Source organism: Stenella coeruleoalba (assembly GCF_951394435.1).
Source record: "Stenella coeruleoalba genome assembly, chromosome: 20".
NCBI classification, from domain to species: Eukaryota; Metazoa; Chordata; class Mammalia; order Artiodactyla; family Delphinidae; genus Stenella; species Stenella coeruleoalba.
The window spans coordinates 58,262,598-58,278,314 of record NC_137166.1 but is presented as its reverse complement, the minus strand read 5'-3'; the positions used below and the strand labels follow the sequence as shown (position 1 = coordinate 58,278,314).

Genomic DNA, 15,717 nt, shown 5'->3' with positions numbered 1-15,717 from the left:
TCTTGGTTGAGGTGCGCAGGCTTCTCATTGCGGTGGCTTCTCTTGTTGCGGAGCATGGGCTCTAGGTGTGTGGGCTTCAGTAGTTGTGGCACGCAGGCTCAGTAGTTGTGGCTCACGGGCTCTAGAGCACAGGCTCAGTAGTTGTGGCGCACAGGCTTAGTTGCTCCGTGGCATGTGGGATCTTCGCGGACCAGGGCTCGTACCCATCTCCCCTGCATTGGCAGATGGATTCTTAACCACTGTGGCACCGGGGAAGTCCCTCTGTTTGTTTTTTACTGTATATTTACATCTCAATTTGTTTCAGAGCAATTACTTCAAACGTACATAGTTAATTTATTTTTGTCTATGATCATTGCCGTATGATTGTTAAAGATAATTTATTGAGTTCCTAAACATGGTTTAATTTTTATAATTTTGACGCTTGAATTGCTTATGATAATTTTTATGAGTTTCCTATACCCGGGGACACAACTTTTGTGACTCTATGGAATGACAGGTTCATTTATATCTGTAGCCTTTAGGGGTGTCTGAAAGAATTTGTTTAGCCTCTCAGAGCACGCTGAGCTTCCCGGGAGTCCAAACTAATACGTCTCCAAACACCTGCGCCATCAGTTGCAGAAAGGGCTCCCCAGAAATCTGAGTATGGCCTTTTCAAGAAGGAGCGAAGTCCCTCCTCTGCCCGAGAACCCAGACGCACAATTTCCCAGCGCCCCTGGCAGCGGAGCTCTGCCTTTTTTTTTTTTTTCTGCCTTCTTTACTAGAGGTCGGCGGGGAGTATCCTCACACGCGGCCTGTGGTTCTGCGGGAACTACATTACCCAGAATGCTCCACGACAGGCGGCAGCGCCACTCAGCCAATCAAAGTCTCATAAAAGGGGCGTTTCCGTATCAGGTGCAATTCATAAGGGAGAGACTTCTGGTTTCCTTCTCGTGGCGGCCATTTTAACTACTCTGGGTCTGTTCTGGCTCCGGACTGCTGGGTCTGGACCGACGTGACGGCCAACAAGGTCCGAGAAGAGGCCTTGTTCCCCCAGGACAAAAGCGGGTCTGAGGCTCGGCGACGCCGCCCCGATGCCCCGCGCCAGGCCTGGGAGAGGGACTACCGATCTGGGTCCCGCTCTGCCCACAGACCCCAATGGCAGCGGTGGTGCTGAGGGACCCGCCTCAGGTAGATGCCTGTCCTCCGGACCCTCACCGCGCTCACTCCAGCAGACACTAAAGCCCCCAGTGCGGGGCGCCTGCTCTTGTGCTCGCAGCCCTCACCCCAGCAGACAATAAAGCTCCCAGTGTGGGGCTTCTGCTCTCGTGCTCCCAGCCCAGGACCCTCTGTCCAGGATGGTGAGGCGGCCGTGGGTGTGATGCCAAAAGCTTGGCCTCTGTGCACAGGTGCCGAATCGAATCTCAGAGACAGTTTTCGGTGAAGAAGAAAATAATAGTTTTATTGCTTTGCCAGGCGAGGGGGGACACAGTAGGCTCGTGCCCCGAAAACCTGTTGTCCCAACACCGGGGGAATTTGGCGAGGAGTTTTACAGCAACAGTTGAAGAACGCGGTTGTTGATTAGGATCAGGGTGTGAGCAGGGTTTGCATTCCTTTAATCTGGCCTCAGGTGGTGTCCTGATCTCTGAAGAGTGCTTCATCAAGTAGTTAGCATCTTCTATTTGTTGGGGGTTTTAGTTCAGTAGAGCTCAAGGATATTGTTATGAATATCCCTTGACCTACAAACAAGAAAAGCAAGACACAGAAAGGCTTCCGTACCCAGGAGCCCCTCAGGGTCCTGCTAGGTTTCTGGTGGGGCCCTGTTTCTGACAGTGTGGTGGCAAGTGGGGGAGGGTGACAGGCACAGGGACACCTTGTAAAAGGGGAACTGATCACTGAGGCTCAGAGATTAAGTAGCTATCCCAGACTTCAGGGCCAGGCAGGGGTACATGGAAGCCTGAGCCCATCAAACCCCTCCATAGACTCATCACTTGTTCCACATTTCCATGGCTGCTTATGGAACCAACACAGTCAAGTGGAAGATGTCCCGTTCCCTCGCTGGGCCTGACACTGAATCACATGTCTGGATTGTGGTGTCTTGGGACTCTTAAGTGCTATTTCCCCAGTCCTTGAGTCCCACCTGGGGTGGTGGAAAAGGAATTGGGGAGGCTCTCAGAGACAGTGTTGTCTGGCAGGTGGCCAAGGCTCCCAAGAAAAGACGACATGAGATGGATGCACAGTCATAGTAGCAATTGAAGTGAGATGACAGTCAAGCCAGAACTGGTGCTTATTTACCACTCTGTACACACCAGGATTTTGTGAGGACTTTGGTGGAGCTTGTTTCTCTCTTTTTTAAAAAAATTAATTTATTTATGTGTTTATTGGCTGAGTAGGGTCTTTGTTGCTGCGCGCAGGCTTTCTCTAGTTGGGGCAAGCAGGCGCTGAGCGGGGGCTACTGTTCGTTGCAGTGCGCGGGCTTCTGATTACGGTGGCTTCTCTTGTTGCGGAGCATGGGCTCTAGGCGCGCGGGTTTCAGTAGTTGCAGCATGCGGGCTCAGTACTTGTGGCACACGGGCTTAGTTGCTCCGCGGCATGTGGGATCTTTCTGGACCAGGGATCGAACCCGTGTCCCCTGCTTTGGCAGGCAGATTCTTAACCACTGTGCCACCAGGGAAGCCCATGTAGCTTGTTTATCATTCAGCCTAGAGGATAAGGTCAAGAGCAAATGTAGTCATCTGTGAGAGTCACTAGGCTTGGGGTAGGCCACCTGTGGGCTGTTCTTTGAACGAGGGGTAGGTGGACAGAGGAAGGTTGTAGTGGTAGGGGGCAGCAAGTGAAGCACACAAGTAGAGGAGAGCCATGTGTGTCTGAGATACACGTGTGATTCTGTGTGACTAAGTCAGAGGCAAGGAACTGAGCCAGGCAGGGAGATCTTCATAGAAAGTTTTGGGGCTGTGACTGCTAGTGGAAGCCATGGGATGTCTGGCATCATACTGGATTGTGTTTAACTATGTCAAGCATAATCTTTATGTAATCTGTCAAATTGCAGCATAAGCCCGTTATGGGTAGCCTTAACATGGGTGGTAGAAAATGGGATGGCTCAAATGTCCTCAGTGCAAGTTGCCCTCCCCACTCTGCTCCTACCAGATACCCCCTTTTTAGCAAGGAGACCAGAGCAGTTCCTGTTCATCCCTTTGTAGCAGGTTTCAGTTCCTACCAATCCATGGAATTTTGCACAAAGCCAATCACACCCTCCCATGGGAACCAAGGAACACTTCTCCCTCTTGATACTACAAAGCTTATGTCCCACAGCCCCCAGTGTACAGCCTCTCTTCTGGAGTACAACCTCCATGTGGCCCTGTGTAGTGTGGTGTGTCCTCCTCTCTCAGGCTGTGAGTATATGTGATTTATAAACTGCTGTCTCATATGTTCAGTGTCAAATGTCACATGTTTGGCTGTCTCCATAACTATACACTGGGAATTCCACCCTCAACAGTGGGTTGAAGAGGTGTTGATTAAGACACGAGTAATGTAGGGAGACCAAAGACATGCCTATGGTGTGGGCCCTAAGGTGGTGGTGGCCATGGGCATGTGGCTGTGGAATCTAGGGATGTGAGGGATGTGCATTCTAAAGAGTGGTGTGAACTTAGGGAGTATACCTGAAGGTTCCAGGATCTGGTATTGAGACTTTGGTAATACCAGGGTAATATGAGCCTCTGGATCCTCTATGCCAGGCCCATGGCTTAGATATTGTTGACCCTTCAACAACAAGTGGTTAGGAGCACCAACCCTCTGCACACTCGAAAATCTGCATAAAAGTTTACAGGTAGGCCCTCTGTATCTGTAGTTCCACAACTGCTGATTCATCCTACCTATACACAGATCATGAGTACTGTAGTATTTATTTATTGAAAAAAATCCAAGTATGAGTGGACTCTTGTGGTTCAAACCTGTGTTGTTCAAGGGTCAACTGTATGTTTCTCCACCTGCCTCCTGGACCCAGGGATTAATGGGCACATGAAGACACAATGGCATCAGTGGTGCCAAGGCCTAGTTTCTCAAAATGCTGAGTTAAGGAGCTTGGGAGGAGGGTGGGCATGGAATAGATGTTGGGGGAAGGGATTGTGACTCAGAAGTGGACTGCTTTTGGTTCTTCTGTCATCATCTTAGCAGGGCAATGTGACCTTTGAGGATGTGGCCATGTACTTCTCTTTGGAGGAACGGAATCTCCTTGACGAGCCTCACAGATGCCTGTACCAAGATGTGATACTGGAGAATTTGGCACTTGTACCCTCCCTGGGTAAGACCCTCAAACCTACCCCTGTGCCCAGAGATAGCCTCTGCCCTTTCTCTTTCCCCAGGACCAGCTATGTCATTCTCAAATCAGGACTGTGGGCACTGCTTCCTCAGTTTCCTGAGTAGGTGCTGTGGTTGGTAGGACTGCCCTCTCCTCTCTTTGAGCAGGTCCTACACCTGCTTTCCTGCAGACTCCCAGGGAAGGATGCAGGGTCCAGAGTCTTGTACTCATCCTGAGTCCTACCTTACTTGCCTTCTCCCGGGCCAAGTGACTGTCCAGATCCAAGGAACGTGTGTGACCCAGGTCTAACTTACTTCCTCTAGTTGACATTTCCTCCTGCCTGCCTGTGCCAGCAATTACCATCACTGACATAGTCACTACTTATGTGGATCATGTTCTGTTCTTGTAAGAGCCTCCCCCAAAGTTCTCTTTGTAATAGTTTTCTTTCCTGTGGGCTATCAGTATTCTGGGCCAATCCTGAATGCCTTCTGTCCTATCTTTCCCTTAACACTTCCATCACCCAGGTCCCATGTAGTTGCTCATCTTGGGGGTGGGGTGGAGAGCCCTGGGTGGTTCACAGAATGGAAATAAATTGTCGTAGTCAGTTCGTGCTGCTATAACAAACTAACATGGTTGTGTTTAAACAAACATTTATTTCTCACTCTTCTGCAGTCTGGGAAGTTGAAGATCAAGGCACTGGCCTTGTGGAAAGAGCCTTCTCTTTTTCTACGAAAAGAATAGGTATGTACTGTCTACTGCCCTAGGATGGTTTGCCTCTCTTTGACAACTTGTCAGGATTTGGACAACATTCCATGAGGACATAAAACAAAAAAGTCCTCTCCTGGAGCCTCTGGTGAACAGTTGTGTCTTGCTTTACAGTGTGGTTCCATTCACAGCCTCCATCCTCCACCCAATCCTACTTCTAAACATGGCCTCTCTCAGCAAAGAAGCCAAGCATAGATTATGGGAAAAATTGTTAATAACCAGGAAACTGGGTCTCACTGAGGAGAAGCAGCTTGTCCAAGGAACTATGGCCTCAACACCCACAAATCCCATTAGGGACTTCAGGGTTCCAAATCCTGCCTTAGCACTTGCAACTTGGAGTGCTTAAATGAGTAACAAACCTCATTCTCCTTTAGATCTGTAGAGCACAGTGATTTTCACATTCTAGGAACTATATCCTGACACTGTAAATTTTTAAACCTGCAGTTTAGGAGACAGTTTAAAAGGTAGAAAGGGAGCTAAAGGGCAGAAATTATGATTGCATAATACATTACATTAGTGTGTTGCTCAGTAGCTTACCAAACCCTTTTACCCACATGTTTATCCCTGTCTGTCTTAGTACATTCAGGCTGCTGTAACAAAATACCACAGACTGGGTAGCTTATAAACAACAGAAATTGATTTCTCACAGTTCTGTGGGCTGGAAAGTCCAAGATCAAGGCACCAGCATGAGGTTCTGGTGAGGGCCCTATTACTTGTTCATAGCTGCCACCTTCTCTTTATGTCCTTATATGTTGGAAGGGGCTAGAGAGCATTCTGGGGTCTCATTTATAAGGGCACTAATCCCATTTATTATGGCCCCACCTTCATGACCTAATCACCTGCCAAAGACCCCCACTTCCTAATACCATCACATTGAGGATTAGGATTTCAACATATGAATTTTGCGGGGACACAAGCATTCAATCTATAGCATTCTACCCTTGGCTCCCAAAATTCATGTTCTCTCACATACAAAATAAATTTATCCATTCCAACAGCCCCCAAAATCTTTTTTTTAAACATCTTTATTGAAGTATAATTGCTTTACAATGTTGTGTTAGTTTCTACTGTACACCAAAGTGAATCGGCTATATGTATACATATATCCCCATATGCCCTCCTTCTTGCATCTCCCTCCCACCCTCCATATCCCACCCCTCTAGGTGGTCACAAAGCACCAAGTTGATCTCCCTGTGCTATACGGCTGCATCCCACTAGCTATCTGTTTTACGTTTGGTAGTGTATATATGTCAAAACCACTCTCTCACATTGTCCCAGCTTACCCTACCCCATCCATGTGTCCTCAAGTCCATTCTCTACGTTTGTATCTTTATTCCTGTCCTGCCCCTAGGTTCTTCAGAAACTTTTTTGTTTTTTTTTTTTTAGATTTCATATATATGTGTTAGCATATGGTATTTGTTTCTCTCTTTCTAACTTATTTCCCTCTGTGTGACAGACTCTAGGTCCATCCACCTCACTACAAATAACTCAATTTCGTTTCTTTTTATGACTGAGTAATATTCCATTGTATATATGTGCCACATCTTCTTTATCCATTCATCTGTTGATGGACACTTAGGTTGCATCTATGTCCTGGCTATTGTAAATAGAGCTGCAATGAACATTGTGGTACATGACTCTTTTTGAATTATGGTTTTCTCAGGGTATATGCCCAGTAGTGGGATTGCTGGGTCATATGGTAGTTCTATTTTTAGTTTTTTAAGGAACCTCCATACTATTCCCCATAATGGCTGTATCAGTTTACATTCCCACCAACAGTTCAGGAGGGTTCCCTTTTCTCCACACCCTCTCCAGCATTTATTGTTTGTAGATTTTTTGATGATGGCCATTCTGACCAGTGTGCAGTGATACCTCATTGTAGTTTTGATTTGCATTTCTCTAATGATTAGTGATGTTGAGCATCCTTTCATGTATTTGTTGGCAATCTGTATATCTCCTTTGGAGAAATGTCTATTTAGCTCTTCTGCCCATTTTTGGGTTGGGTTGTTTGTTTTTTTGCTATGAGCTGCATGAGCTGCTTGTATATTTTGGAGATTAATCCTTTGTCAATTGCTTCATTTGCAAATATTTTCTCCTATTCTGAGGGTTGTCTTTTCACCTTGTATATGGTTTCCTTTGCTGTGCAAAAGCTTTTAAGTTTCATTAGGTCCCATTTTTTTATTTTTGTTTTTATTTCCATTTCTCTAGGAGGTGGGTCCAAAAGGATCTTGCTGTGATTTATGTCATAGAGTGTTCTGCCTATGTTTTTCTCTAAGAGTTTTATAGTGTCTGGCCTTACATTTAGGTCTTTAATCCATTTTGAGTTTATTTTTGTGTATGGTGTTAGGAAGTGTTCTGATTTTATTCTTTTACATGTAACTGTCCAGTTTTCCTAGTACCACTTATTGAAGAGGTTGTCTTTTCTCTATTGTATATTCTTGCCTCCTTTATCAAAGATAAGGTGTCCATATGTGTGTGGGTTTATCTCTGGGCTTTCTATCCTGTTCCACTGATCTATATTTCTGTTTTTGTGCCAGTACCATACTGTCTTGATTACTGTAGCTTTGTAGTATAGTCTGAAGTCAGGGAACCTGTTTCCTCCAGCTCCGTTTTTCTTCCTCAAGATTGCTTTGGCTATTCAGGGTCTTTTGTGTTTCCATACAAATTGTGAAATTTTTTGTCCTAGTTCTGTGAAAAATGCCATTGGTAGTTTCATAGGGATTGCACTGAATCTGTATATTGCTTTGGATAGTATAGTCATTTTCACAATGTTGATTCTTCTAATCCAAGAACATGGTGTATCTCTCCATCTGTTTGTATCATCTTTAATTTCTTTCATCAGTGTCTTAATAGTTTTCTGCATACAGTTCTTTTGTCTTCTTAGGTAGGTTTATTTCTTGGTATTTTATTCTTTTTTGATGGAATGTCCTATAAATATGGAATGTCCTATAAATATCAATTAAATCCATCTTGTTTAATGTGTCATTTAAAGCTTGTGTTACCTTATTTATTTTCATTTTGGATGATCTGTCCATTGGTGAAAGTGGGGTGTTAAAGTCCCCTACTATTATTGTGTTAACTTTCAATTTCCCCTTTTATGGCCCTTAGCAGTTGCCTTATGTATTGAGGTTCTCCTGTGTTGGGTGCATAAATATTTACAATTGTTATATCTTCTTCTTGGATTGATCCCTTGATCATTATGTAGTGTCCTTCTTTTGTCTCTTGTAATAGTCTTTATTTTAAAGTCTATTTTGTCTAATATGAGAATTGCTACTCCAGCTTTCTTTTGATTTCCATTTGCATGGAATATCTTTTTCCATACCCTCACTTTCAGTCTGTATGTTTCCCTAGGTCTGAAGTGGGTCTCTTGTAGACAGCATATATACAGGTCTTGTTTTTGTATCCATTCAGCCAGTCTATGTCTTTTGGTTGGAGCATTTAATCCATTTACATTTAATGTAATTATCAATATGTATGTTCCTATTACTATTTTCTTAATTGTTTTGGGTTTGTTTTTGTAGGTCTTTTCCTTCTCTTGTGTTTCCTGCCTAGAGACATTCCTTTAGCATTTGTTGTAAAGCTGGTTTGGTGGTGCTGAATTCTCTTAACTTTTGCTTGTCTGTAAAGGTTTTAATTTCTCCATCAAATCTGAATGAGATCCTTGCTGGGTAGAGTGGTCTGAGTTGTAGATTTTTCCCTTTCATCACTTTAAATATGTCCTGCCACTCCCTTCTGGCTTGCAGAATTTCAGCTGAAAGATCAGCTGTTAACCTTATGGGGATTCCCTTGTAAGTTATTTGTTGCTTTTCCCTTGATGCTTTTAATATTTTTTCTTTGTATTTAATTTTTGATCGTTTGATTAATATATGTCTCGGAGTGTTTCTCCTGTATGGGAATCTCTGCGCTTCCTAGACTTGATTGACTATTTCCTTTCCCATGTTAGGGAAGTTTTCAACTATAGTCTCCTCAAATATTTTCTCAGACCCTTTCTTTCTTTTCTCTTTTTTTTGTGGTATGTGGGCCTCTCACTGTTGTGGTCTCTCCCATTGTGGAGCACAGGCTCTGGACGCATAGGCTCAGCGGCCATGGCTCACGGGCCTAGCTGCTCCGTGGCATGTTGGAACTTCCCGGACTGGGGCATGAACCCGTGTCCCCTGCATCGGCAGGTGGACTCTCAACCACTGAGCCACCAGGGAAGCCCCAGACCCTTTCTTTTTCTCTTCTTCTGAGACCCCTATAATTTGAATGTTGGTGCATTTAATGTTGTCCCAGAGGTCTTTGAGACTGTTCTCAATTCTTTTCATTCTTTTTTCTTTATTCTGCTGTGCAGTAGTTATTTCCACTGTTTTATCTTCCAGGTCACCTATCCGTTCTTCTGCCTCAGTTATTCTGCTAATGATTCCTTCTAGAGAATTTTTAATTTCAATTATCGTGTTGTTCATCATTTGCTTACTCTTTAGTTCTTCTAGGTCCTTATTAAACGTTTCTTGTATTTTCTCCATTCTATTTCCAAGATTTTGGATCATCTTTACTATCATTACTCTGATTACTCTTTTTCAGGTAGACTGCTTATTTCCTCTTCATTTGTTTGGGCTGGTGGATTTTTACCTTGCTCCTCATCTGCTGCATGTTTCTCTGATTTCTCATTTTATTTAACTTACTATGTTTGGGGTCTCCTTTTTGCAGGCTGCAGGTTTGTAGTTTCCATTGTTTTTGGTGTCTGCCCCCAGTGGGTGAGATTGGTTCAGTGGTTTGTGTAGGCTTCCTGGTGGAGGAGGCTGGTGTCTGTGATCTGGTGAGTGAGGCTGGATCTTGTCTTTCTGATGGGCAGAACCACGTCTGGTGGTGTTTTTTGGGGTGTCTGTGAACTTAGTATGATTTTAGGCAGCCTCTCTGCTAATGGGTGGGGTTGTGTTCCTGTCTTGCTAGTTGTTTGGCATGGGGCATCTAGCACTGGAGTTTGCTGGCCACTGGGTGGAGCTGGGTCTTAGTGTTGAGACAGAGATCTCTGGGAGAGCTCTCGCCAATTGATATTACGTGGGACCAGGAAGTCTCTGGTGGTCCAATGTCCTGAACTCAGCTCTCCCACCTCAGAGGCTCAGGCCAGAGCACCAAGACCCTGTCTGCCACATGGCTTTCCTGGGCTTTGATTTGCTCATTTTAGTTTTTGGTCGAGCTCCAGTTGACATTTGGTTTGGCACACCATCAAGATTCTGAATGTTTCCAGTTTTATTTCTCCAATTTCCTTCCTTCTGATGATTTTTCTAAAAGCTTACTCTTCAGGTTTTTAGAAATCTCATTTTTTTCTTCTCAGTAATTCTGTGAGGTTGGTCCTGTTGGTCAAATTTTATAAAAGAATTCCTAAAGAGAATAAGTTGCTTGACTAGGATCACACAGCAAATAAGAATGCTAGGATCTCTTGATTCTTCTCAGTAACTTCTCTCTTCCCCCATATTTCTCTTTGTATCCTGGCCCAGCCCCACTTCCACAACCTCTCCAGTGTAAATCTCAGCAAGGGTCTATTGCATCATAGACTGTTCAGCTGGTTAATGGGCTTGGGCTCCTTTTAGCCCTATTGAAGACAGATACCACATATACCGTTAATTTTCCACATAGATTTCCAGAAACCTGACTCTCAGCCAGAAACCCAAACCCTGTAGGTGGAAAGGAAAAAACAAAAAAAACCCCCAAAAACCTACTACACCACCATTTCCACCTTGCAGGGCCAGCAAATGTGCCCCCCAAATCTTAACTAGTTCTAGCATTAACTCTAAATTCCAAAGTCTCATCTAAATATCATTTATATCAGATATTGGTGAGACTTGAAATACAGTTTACCCTGCAACAGATCTCTCTCCAGCTGAGAACCTATATAACCAAACAAGTTATGTGTTTCCAAAATATAGTGGTGGAACAGGCATGAGGTAGACATTCCCATCCCAGAATGAAACAATTCCCATTCTTAAGGGAAGGGAGAAAGGAGTGATAGGTACCGAGTAAGTCCAAAGCTTACTGGGGCAAATGTCTTTGGACCTTAAGCCTCAAGTATAATCCTCTGTGGTTCAGTGCTCTGCCCTCCAGGCCCACTGGGGAGCAGTCTTGTCTCTGCTGCTCTCCTGGATTGGGATCTCATGACGGTGGCTCTCAGACTGGCAGTGTTAGCTGGTGGCTCTGTTGGTGTTGTGTCCAGGTGCTATGGCTCTGGGAATCCCTGGCCCCATGTGTCTGCCGAGCACGACACAGCTCTCTGCCGGGGCCCCGCCGTGAGGCATGGAGTGGGAACATCGTGGTGTGCCTGACCCAGATAGGTGGCCCCACCCATTGGAGTCATGTTGCTCTCCCTTGGCCCTTGCTCTCTGGGCCTGTGGTGGAGGTGGCAGCCATGAGGGCCCCTGATCACCTTAAGGGGGATCATTTTTGAGATGGCAGATGAGGTTTCTGGGTCATATGCATGCTAATCTTATCAAAGTCTTAGTGTTCCCTTCTGAAAACACCTTCTCATTCTTTTCGAAATGGATAGGCTGAGAATTTTTCAGATCTTTTAAGTTCTGGTTCCTTTTTGCTTAACAATCCCGTCCTCAAGTCATCTCTCTAATTGTATCTTACTCTAAGCAGTTAGGAGGAACCAAGCTGCTCTGCAGCATGGTTTAGAATTTTCTCAGCTAAATATCAAATTTCATTGCTCACACATTTTACCTTCTATAAAACACTAGAACATGAACAAAATTCAGCCAAGTTCTTTTCCACTTTATAAAAAGGATCTTCAGTGTTCCTTGTCTAATAACATGTTCCTCATTTCTTTCTCAGACTTCATCAGAATAGAATAGCATTTACCGTCCATATTTCTATGCACATTTTGTTCATGATTCATTATCATCTAAGAAGATGGAAGCTTTCTCTATAACTCCCCTCTTTTGTTCCTAAGCTCTTACCAGAATTACTTAGCATTCTTGACAATATTGGCTTTTGCAAATATGCACCTCAAAACTCTTGGTAGCCTCTGACCATTACCCAGATCCAAAGCCACTTCTAATTTTTCAGGTTTTTCTTGCAAGCAGCATCCCACTTCTCAAACCAATTTCTGTTTTAGTCCAGTCAGGTTTCTATAACAAACTACCATAGGCTGGTACTTACACAACAAACATTTATGTCACAGGTCTGGAGGCTGGGCAGTCCTCGATCAAGGCACTGGCAGTTTCAGTGTCTGGTGAGGCCCACTTCCTTGTTCATAAATGGTCTCCTTGTTGCTGTGTCCTCACATGGCAGAAGGGGAATGAGAAGGCTTTCTGGGGTCACTTGTACAAGGGCACTAATCCCATTGGTGAGGGCTTCACCCTCATGATCTAATCACCTGCCAGAGTCCCCCACCTCTTACTACCATCACATTGAGGGTTAAGATTTCAACATATGGTGTTTGCAGGAACATAAACATTTGAGTTTGCAACATAAATCCAGCTACAGCAGTATGGATTCCATGGGAGCCTAGGCCTGGGGGAGGCACGATGTCTGATCTGTGCTCAGATCATACAGAAACCTATTCTGTTTGTGTAGTATTTTGGTGCTGTTGACAAAGGCAGCCTAATGCCTTTCCTTTCCCATTCTTGACACTGCCAACTTGTCAGGTCTGCTATTTGTCACTTCTGCTCTTCCAGCTCAGGGCTGTTCACCACATCTGTGGGCTACACATCTCACTCGCTGTTCTCATTGCTCCACCTGTAGTACTCTCTGACATTGGCCTCTCCTCTACATGTGCATTGTAACATGCACACATATTCTTTCTTTCTTTATTTTTTTTTAAGACTTTTTTGATGTGGACCATTTTCAGAGTCTTTATTGAATTTGCTACAGTATTGCTTCTGTTTTATGTTCTGGCCCTGTGGCCCCAAGGCATGTGGGATCCCAGCTCCTCGATCAAGGATCGACCCCACATCCCCCGCACTGGAATGCAGAGTCCCAACCACTGGACCGCCAGGGAAGTCCCACACACATATTCTTAAACAGTCATTGAACACCAGCTACTCTGTTGTAGTTGCATTTTCTTGGGCCTGAACACACTCTTCTACGTAACACACCAATGTCAGCAGAAGACCAGATCTCCAGAGAGAGTTGTTTCCAAAGGAGGGAGTTGTAGACCCTTTCCTCCCTGTGCTGCACCCAGTGGTGCTGTATTTAACCTCGTGAGTCCTCCCCTGTTCTGTGGTCTTTAGAGGCCCAGTTCTGCTAATCAACCCATTCTCAACCTGTACCCAACTCTTTGGTCCCCAGAACAATCCCACTGATTGTTCCTGGGTTTGTCCCACACACACTTTTCTACAGGTTACCCTTCTCACCGGAATCAACATGCACTTCACCAGCATTTCTTTCTTTCAGGTTGTTGGTGTGGAGTGGAGAATAAGGAGGCATCTTCTGAGCACAGCATTTCTGCAAAGTAATGCCACAGGATAGGACTCTTAAAGCAGGTCTGTCTCCCCAGAAGGCCCACCTCTGTGAGATGTGTGGACCCATGTTGAGAGAGAGTTTGCACTTGGTTGAACACAGAATCCATGAAAAATGAGGATTGACTGATTGTCTTGCCATAAATTGTGCATAATTAAAGATATACTCAGGCTGAAACTTGTGCTTTTTTACCATTTTATAGACTAACCAAGATTTTGTGAGGACTTTGGTGGAGTCTGGGATGTTTCATTCAGCCAGGTGCATATGATCAGGGGCAAATTCAGTCATCTGTGAGTCACAAGATCTGGGGTGGGTTATCAGTGGGGCTGGGCTTTGAATGATGGTTGGATGGACAGAGGAAGGGTGTGATTTCTGAGGGCACAGCAAGTGCAGGAAAAGCAGATAGGACCATGGGTAGCTGAGATCCACACATGGTTCTCTGTGACTGCGTCTGAGCCAAGGAGTTGAATGAGACCTGCATGGAGTGATTTGGGGCTGTGGTTGCTAACAGGAACCATGGGAAGTCTGTAGTCATACTGGATCCTCTCTGAATTTGTCAAGGATATTCTGGATGCTGTCTGCCAAGTTGTGTTGTAAGTTCTAAAATTAAGGCCAATAGGTATGCTGCCTTGACATCTGGTGAAACAAGTATGCCCTCAAATGGCCATGGTGCAAGTTTCCCTTCACATGCTTCTCACAGGTAATGTCTCCTAACCTTACAACCCTTTTTATCAAACGGAGCAGGCACAGTTCCTGCTTATCCCTTTGTAGTTAGTTTCAGTTCCCTACCAGCCTGCAGAGTCATTTAAACAAGCCAGTCATGTCCTCTTGTGGGAAGCAGGGCACCGTACCCTCTCGATCCCACAGAGACTGCATCCCACAGCCCTTTGTTGTTCACTCCGCCAGTGTGTGGCCTTCCCATGGCCTTGTGTGTTGTCTCCCACATGTTAACATGTGGTTAATAAATGGCTGTTGATTGCGTCTGGCCAGTGTCAGGGGTCGTGTGTTTGGCCACACCCTTAAGGTGGGAATTATACCCTCACCAGGGGGGTTATGAGGAGGTGACTGAAACACGAGTAACAAGACGCCTACAGTAAGGGGCACTGATGCTGGTGGCCGTGGGTATGGGGCTCTGAGAGATGTGCATTCAGACAGGGGGCACATCTGATGGTCTAGGGCACTGCACTGGAAACCACATGACTGTGGCCACACCCGGGTAATAGCCTGTGGAGGTGGTACATCCTTCTGTGCTTGTCCCAGAGCTTAGCTGTTGATTGCCCATGTGCCTCCTGCCACTGATGGCTTTGCCCAGTGATCAATGGACCCCTGAGGAGACAGAGGCACCAATGGCACCAGGGCCTGGTTTCTTCTCTGAGTTGGGGAGGTTGGGAGGAGGATGGGCATGTGGTAGATGTGGGGGTGGGTGGGTTGGTGGAGAATGGATTGTGGCTCCTTGAGAGTGGGGCTGTTTGTGGTTTCATCTGTCCCCATCATAGCAGGATGGCGTGACCTTTGAAGATGTGGCTGTGACATTTTCCGGGGAGGAATGGGGTCTCCTTGATGAGTCTTGGAGATGCCTGTATTGTGATGTGAAGCTGGAGAACTTGGCACTTACAGCCTCCCTGGGTAAGAACCTCAGATCCACCCCTGTGTCCTTCCTCTTTCCCCAGTGACAGCTCTGTCCTCTCATCAGGACCACAGATACTGCTTCCTTTTCCATTTCCCTCGGTTGGTGCTGTGGTTGGTTGAGATGATGTGTGAGCACTGCCTTCTGCTCTCCTTGAGCAACCCCAACACCTGCTTCCTGTGGTGTCACGTGGAAGGTGTCAGAGGCAGAGGTTTTTCAGTCACCTTAGTGGACCCCCCTTTGTTTGGCCTTGCCCTGGCCAGGTAACTGTCCAGATGCAAGGCACCTGTGTACACCAGGTTCTAATTTTTTCCTCTAGCTGACATTTCCTCATGCCTGCCTGTGCCAGGAATTGTCATCGCTGACATGGTCACTACTCATGTGGACCGTGGTCTGTTCTTGAAGACCCGCCTCTGAAATTCTCTTTTTATTTTATTTTATTTTATTTTATTAATTTATTTATTTGGTTGCGTTGGGTCTTCGTTGCTGTGCGCAGGCCTCCTCTAGTTGTGGCGAGCGGGGGCTACTCTTTGTTGCTGTGTGTGGGCTTCTCATTGCGGTGGCTTCTCTTCTTGCAGAGCACAGGCTCTAGGCGCGCAGGCTTCAGTAGTTGTTG

At 45.5% G+C, this 15,717-nt stretch overlaps 1 long non-coding RNA gene across 1 annotated transcript; it reads left to right on the top strand.

The window, feature by feature from the left end:
* The first annotated feature begins 785 nt into the window (after positions 1 to 785).
* LOC307179567 lies at positions 786 to 13,963 on the top strand. Its single transcript, XR_013825430.1, has 4 exons — positions 786 to 1,167; positions 4,147 to 4,276; positions 4,946 to 5,014; positions 13,409 to 13,963. It is a non-coding gene; the product is annotated as an uncharacterized lncRNA (long non-coding RNA).
* Positions 13,964 to 15,717: the final 1,754 nt, after the last annotated feature.